Genomic DNA, 6,565 nt, shown 5'->3' on the forward strand with positions numbered 1-6,565 from the left:
CTAGGCTTGGTGGCAAGCACCTTTACCTGCTGAGCTGCCTTGCCAGCCCTCCAGTTCACAGTACAGAGTTGTACGTTGTTGTTATTACACTCTGACACCAAAAGAGACTAAATTATTACCTTTGTTTCTGGAGAAGCATCTGGCTTCAGAGCTGAAGAACACAGATTTTTGAGTCACAAGCTGAGTTTGTGTAGCTCTGCCCTGGTGTTGATGAGCTGTGAGTCTTTAGACAAAATATTTAAGCTCTCTGAATTTTAGTCCATGCCTTTAGAAACATCTCACAGAGAAGACTTCCTCAGAGGATATGTTGAACACAGAGGATATGTTTAGTCCCAGACAAAAGTGACTGTCCAAAGACAATCACTGCTACGGTGTGGATTGTGCAGTAGGCCAAAATCCCCAGTGTTGGTGGCTTGGTCCCCAGGCTATAGAGCCATTAGGAAGTGGTGGGATTCACAGGCAGCAGGAAGGAGTTAGGTCACTAGGGGCTTGCTCTTTCAGGGGATTTGGGCCCCTCATCCCCCTTATCTCCCTTTGCTCCTTGACTCATGAAGAGAACAGCTTTACTCCAACACATCCTCCCTGCCCCTACGTCCTATCTTGCCACAGGTCTAAAAGCCAAAGAGACATTCAGTCATGGACTGAAACCTTGGAAACCGAGAACCAAAATAAGTCTTCCCTCTTTATAAGTTTATTTTTTTCTCGTTATTCACATAAAAAATACAAAATTGGTGAGAACAATTTACTCTCCATATTGATATTTATTGTTCTTTTCAGGTTATTATTATTATCTCAATTATTCAAGTAGAACATTGTTTTCTCGTTTACTAGACAGAAAATATTGAACATTGCTGTGGAATAATCCTCTTGTACACTAGAAAGATTTGTCACTGGAGCCGGGCGGTGGTGGCACATGCCTTTAATCCCAGTATTCGGAAGGCAGAGGCAGGTGGATCTCTGTGAGTTAGAGGCCAGCCTGGTCTACAAGAACTAGTTCCAGGACAGGCCCAAATCCTGTCTCAAAAAAACAAGAAAAAAAAAATGTCACTTGAATTGGTTTAATAAAATGCTAGTTGGCCAGTAGCTACAAGAACTAGTTCCAGGACAGGCCCAAATCCTGTCTCAAAAAGACAAGAAAAAAAAATGTCACTTGAATTGGTTTAATAAAATGCTAATTGGCCAGTAGCCATGCAGGAAGCATATAGGTGGGGCAACCAAACTAAGGATGATGGGAAGGAGAAGGGAGGAGAGATGAATCTCCAGCCAGAGAGAGAATGAGTCAAGCATACAAAATGGGATAGAAGTAAAGGCCATGAGCCTTATTAGGGCAGTAATGGAGTAATAGAAATGGGTTAAGTTGTAAGAGCTAGTTAGAAATAAACCTGAGCTATTGGCCAAGCATTTATAATTTATATAAGCCTCAGAGTGATTATTTGGGACTGGGCACTCAGAACAGAAAATGCCCTTTTACAAAACATTAACTCTATTATTTAAATAAATTTTATATTCATTCATTTATTTATTCTTGGTTTAACAAGATGGAGCTTTGCTATGTAGCCTATTATACTCACAATCCTGCTTTCGGAGTACTGTATTACAGGTGTGCATGACCATGCCTAGAATCGCCTGCTTTGAGCAAGTGAAGTTTTCTCTGTCTTTTCTAGTAATACATTGAGAACATCTAACTTGCAGAATATGGTCTAAAGAGCTGGTTATGCCTCCTTTAGATATTTCCATAATCCTCAAATATTCTAAATAATGATAACTGACATAAGCCAGGTGGTGCACACTGTATCAAGGCCATGGTGTGTGGGAAAACAACTTCTCTAAATATTGGGAAGAGAAGAAGGGACTGAACCTTTGCTTCTCTACTCAGACTGAAGTCTTTGAGGTCTATGAAACCCTTTTTTCTAAGTACAAAATCAATTTCAAAATTAGTTACAAAATGAATTCACAAAAGTGATGTCAGAGCATTTTGCCCAGCAATGGCCACTTGTTTTGTAACATTTTGTTCATCAAGTTCCCAGGATTAGTGTGGACAGTGATTGATTAGGGCCTTTTTAACCTATCTACAAAGCTAGGTGACAGATCCATGTATTTTCTAAATTACTCCAGGCCTAAGGTGGGTTCCACTGCAGATAGAACACACTGCTCTCAGTCATGACGACTTTCTGCCGTGTGGCTGTGCTTGCCGTGTTCTTTGTAACATAGTTGGGCATTCAGTTGGGGTGTTCCTTAGTTCTACATATGTCTTTTATATTCATCTCCAGCATAACACTATATACTAAGCTGTTTGTTCAAAGATAATGTTATTTATTAATACAGTCAAGATCATATTTAGTTAGGGTGGATATGCTATGCTTACTGAGAGAAGAAATACCTGAATATCTAATCCTACCTGTGCACTGCATAGACGAGGCTACCCCTCTCTCACACATTCTTTTGCTAACTCTGTCATGATGCCACATTTAAAAAATGAGTCACATGTTGATAATTGTGCAAACAGTCATTAGATTATACCTGGAAATTTTATTCAAAATAACATCAGCAGGTTGGGTCACAATTTGAAAGCACCAAGACCTTGAGACTGAGTGCTCTAATACTCTCTGGTACATACGAGTACAGGTGACATTATTCACAAATTCTCCTAGAAGATAGAAGATGGAAATGTTTCAGTAAAACTGATAAAATTGACACCTAAAAAATATTAACTCAGTGTTATCCACATATGACAATTCTGGGAAGTTTGAAAAGATATTTATATTAGATAATACAGATACATATTAACCATAGTGGGTCTACATATGTGGGCTAAGTTATGTAATTACATATTTAGAGATATGAAAGGAGAAGAGAATATAGTTTGGAATCTGAAACTTTTATTTATTTAAGTATTTTAAGGCTCTATATCAAAGCATTTTGGCTATCTAATGTGCTGTTTAGTTTTTTAGTAAGTTTACTAACTTACATGGATGTGGCATTGCATGACTTTGAGAGAACAGACAAACCCATATGGTGTTCAGTTCTCTCAGAAAGCCTTTTTAAGGCACTGCCTACTGCTTAAGGACTTCTGAGTCATGGGAAGATTCAACAACTTTTCCAAAGTTCTGATTGACAGAGATAAACTTAGATTCTAAGTCTAGCATTCTTCTAGTGAAATTGATTGTTATTATTGAACCATTGCTATCCTACTGGCTAATATCATTATAGAAAGCAGTAAACTCATTCATTTTTCAAGACAAGTCTTCTCTGTGTAGCCCTGGATGTTCTGAAAGTCACTTTGTGACCAGACTGGCCTTGAACTCACAGAGATCCACCTGCCTCTGCCTCCCAAGAGCTGGGATTAAAAAGGCATGTGCCATCACTGTCCAGCAATAAATTCATTCTTAATCCTCTCCTCTTAATGTAACAAAGAATAAAACTCAACCTTCCTTTCAGCAAGAAAAACATCCTGTGTTGAGAGTAAGGCAGGCTTTTTGTTCTCCTCAGTGCAGACTGCACATATCTTTCCTTTAACTGTTACATTATGCCTGAGATGGTTTTCTTTTTATTTAATTTCGGTGCTGGTAGAGCTTGGGATAAGAATCATTGGGTTCCCTCCCATCTCCAGACTTGGAAAGGTACCTGGGAAGCCTTGCTGAGCGAAGCAGAAGGGCTCAAAAAAAGCATTCAGCCAGTTGAGTTCTAATCCCAACACCCCCACACTCTAGCTCTCTGTGTGTAGGCAAGCCATTGTATGAATGAATCCGTTTTCTGTTCTATGGACTAGTGCATTTTAGCTCACAGGATTAGAGTGAGGATTAATCAAGAATAACATGGGGGTGTTGTAGAGACACACACTTGCCCTTGGTTGTGTTTACTTGCCCACACACTGAGAACAACCTCAGCTTCACACCAAACTCAAACCCTCTTTTCTTCTAAGCAGTGACAAATCGATCCCGCTACAGGGCAGAGCAACACAGCAACCTTCCTTCGCTGTTGAAGACTTTGTTATCGCACAAATCTATGCCTGCTTTCTTTCTTGTGTCGGGGGAGAACCAGGGACACATTATTTTTAAATTCTTTTTAGAGTTCAACTCCTCAATCCCTATGTGTTTCAAACTCTGATGAAGATAGAGTTGACTGCACATGTTTTCTCTCAACTCTTGTAAGAGAAGCCAGGCTCATTTCTTTGCTTTAGGGCAGGCTCCCTGGGTGCTTTTCTGGTAGGTGTTATAGGAGTCAAGGAAGAAAGCGAGACACTGCTCACCACCACCACCATTTTCCCATCTACCAGCCGTCTGCAGACTGTGGCCTCTTTGCCATCCCAGTCCTGAACATGCACCAAGGCATTGTTATCTAAGGTTACTGTACTCTGTAAAACAGGACTGAATTCGGCTTGGCACATTTGAGCACTGATGTCTTAAAAGTCTTCTCATCTGTTGTGGCACCTTGGCCTTAGACGATATTAAAGTTTTTGTTTTAAAACCTTCCCAGCAGCACTTTGCTGGGTGATTCTTCTGGGGAGGGGAAAGATTTACAAAATTAAAGTGACGACTTGAGGAAGTGAAACTTTACCTTTGGCAGTCTAGAAACAATCTTATTTTTATCAATCAGAAGTAAGTATCAGCTTCAACAACATGAGAGCAATTCCCAAAGTCCCAATGCAGCTAAGGAGAAAAGTCCCCTCCCGCTCTTATCCATGGTTTTAAGGACTTGTTTTCCTAGTTTCTTTTAAAGATTGCATCACAGATATCTCAGAGGCCTTTATTAATTGTCTCAGGCCAAAAGTCTTTCAATTTACATGTACTGGAATTCAAAGTCTCATGTTTATTTAGTAACTCTATGGCAAAAGGGTATAATAAATCTTTTCATCAGAATATTGACCTTAGTAGAGATTAACAGTCCTCTGCTGAGCTCTTTCCCTCAAACAGAAAGGATTTATTGGTCAACTACTATACACCAACCACTGGGCTCTGTGAAAAAGATGAAAAACACCGTTGTTGAGATGGTACTCTCTACTATGGGGGAACTGATAACATGCAATAAACAAAATATAGGTAAAATATATATTATAAATAAATGCTATATTTCAATTGGAGGCATGAGATGCAAGTAAAAGCTATGTGTGTTGTTTTGAGGCTGTGAAAATGAACAGTGTGGACTCTCCTGCTCTCTCTTTGGGCTGAGGGGTCCACATAATGGTGCAGTGTGAAGGAATGGGGGATGATGGGGTATGTGAGCCTCCTTTGGCCTGGGTCTCTGAGAGATAAAAAGCTACACACACACATGCACGCACACACACACACACACACACACACACACACACACACACCTCCTCATCTCTATATCAACACTTCATATGTATTTTGAGTTAGAAGTACTTCTCCATTGTGTTCAGGCACTGAGACCCTCAGACTCATTTGTTACAGGGCTACAGCCTCATCTATATCAGCTAATACAAGTTGTGTGCACTGTAAAACTCCATGTGTGGAGCTGACAAAATGAAAGGGAGAACTTTTGTTTTCCAGGGGGCTACGTACTCTCCAAATGTGGCCCACTGAGCATCTCATCAGAACCACTGTCTAATGTGCATTTTCAGGGGTTCACCAAAGGTTTCATCTCCCCACCCAGGGGGAAACGTAGTGGTCAACTTCATAGGACCTAGAGCGACCTGCGAAGAGTCCTAGTGAGGGATTACCTTGATCAGGTTGGCCTGTGATATGGCTGTGGGAGATCGTTCTGATGGCTACTTGATGTAGGAGGACCCAGCCCTATGTTCGGTACCATTCCTTGGGCTGGGGAAGAGGAGCATGAACAATATGAGAAAGAACTAGCTGAGAGCAAGTGAGAAAGGAAGGAAGAGTTTGTTTCTTCTCTGCTGACTGTGGATGAGATGTGACTAGCTGTTCCTCCCTTGACGTCCCTGAAATGAGGGGCCACGGCCTGGAACTGGAGTCAAATAAACCCTTTGTACTCTTTTGTCAGATGTTTGTCTCATCCACAGAAGTAAAACTAGAACAAGTAATAAAATGTGTCAGATCTGAAGAGATCTTAATGTAGACTTTCAACATCTTCACAGTCAGTGTTTAGGCAAAAGATTGTCTAAGAATCCCTGAAATGTATGCTGGCCATTGCACCCAATACAAGATTTATAATTAAATGCAGTTCTCTGAAGGTCTAAGGTCTCACCTTGTTTTTGCACAACCTGGGTGTGATTTTCTCAAACTCCTCCCCCAGCTTGAAGGAGTCTCACTGTTTTTAAGGATGCTTTTGGTTTTGATGGTGACCACATCTCCCTCTGAGTTAATGGTCACAGTGGGTTTTGCCAAACAGCTCAGCTTCCTGCTGGCTCTTCCTAGTTCTAGACAGAAGATAACGGATAGTTACATCTGCTTTTGACTTCAAGGACTCATTTGATTCTTTCCTAAGGAAGAGGTTTCTGCAAAAGGCAGACTCATGCTATATGAATTCAAATATTTATTTTAACTCCATTTACATATTTATATGTTGTGTATCTGTAGGTGTGGATGAGTTGTTTGTTCTTGATTACACTTTTTTTTTTTTTTTTTTTTTTTTGGTTTTT

The 6,565-nt window shown here is 40.4% G+C and overlaps 1 pseudogene; it reads right to left on the reverse strand.

Moving 5' to 3' along the window:
- Nucleotides 1-563: 563 nt before the first annotated feature.
- LOC113457746 overlaps nt 564-6,565 on the reverse strand; it is a 7,802-nt pseudogene continuing 1,800 nt past the window's right edge.

Source organism: Microtus ochrogaster, linkage group LG5 (genome assembly GCF_000317375.1).
Source record: "Microtus ochrogaster isolate Prairie Vole_2 linkage group LG5, MicOch1.0, whole genome shotgun sequence".
Taxonomy (NCBI): domain Eukaryota; kingdom Metazoa; phylum Chordata; class Mammalia; order Rodentia; family Cricetidae; genus Microtus; species Microtus ochrogaster.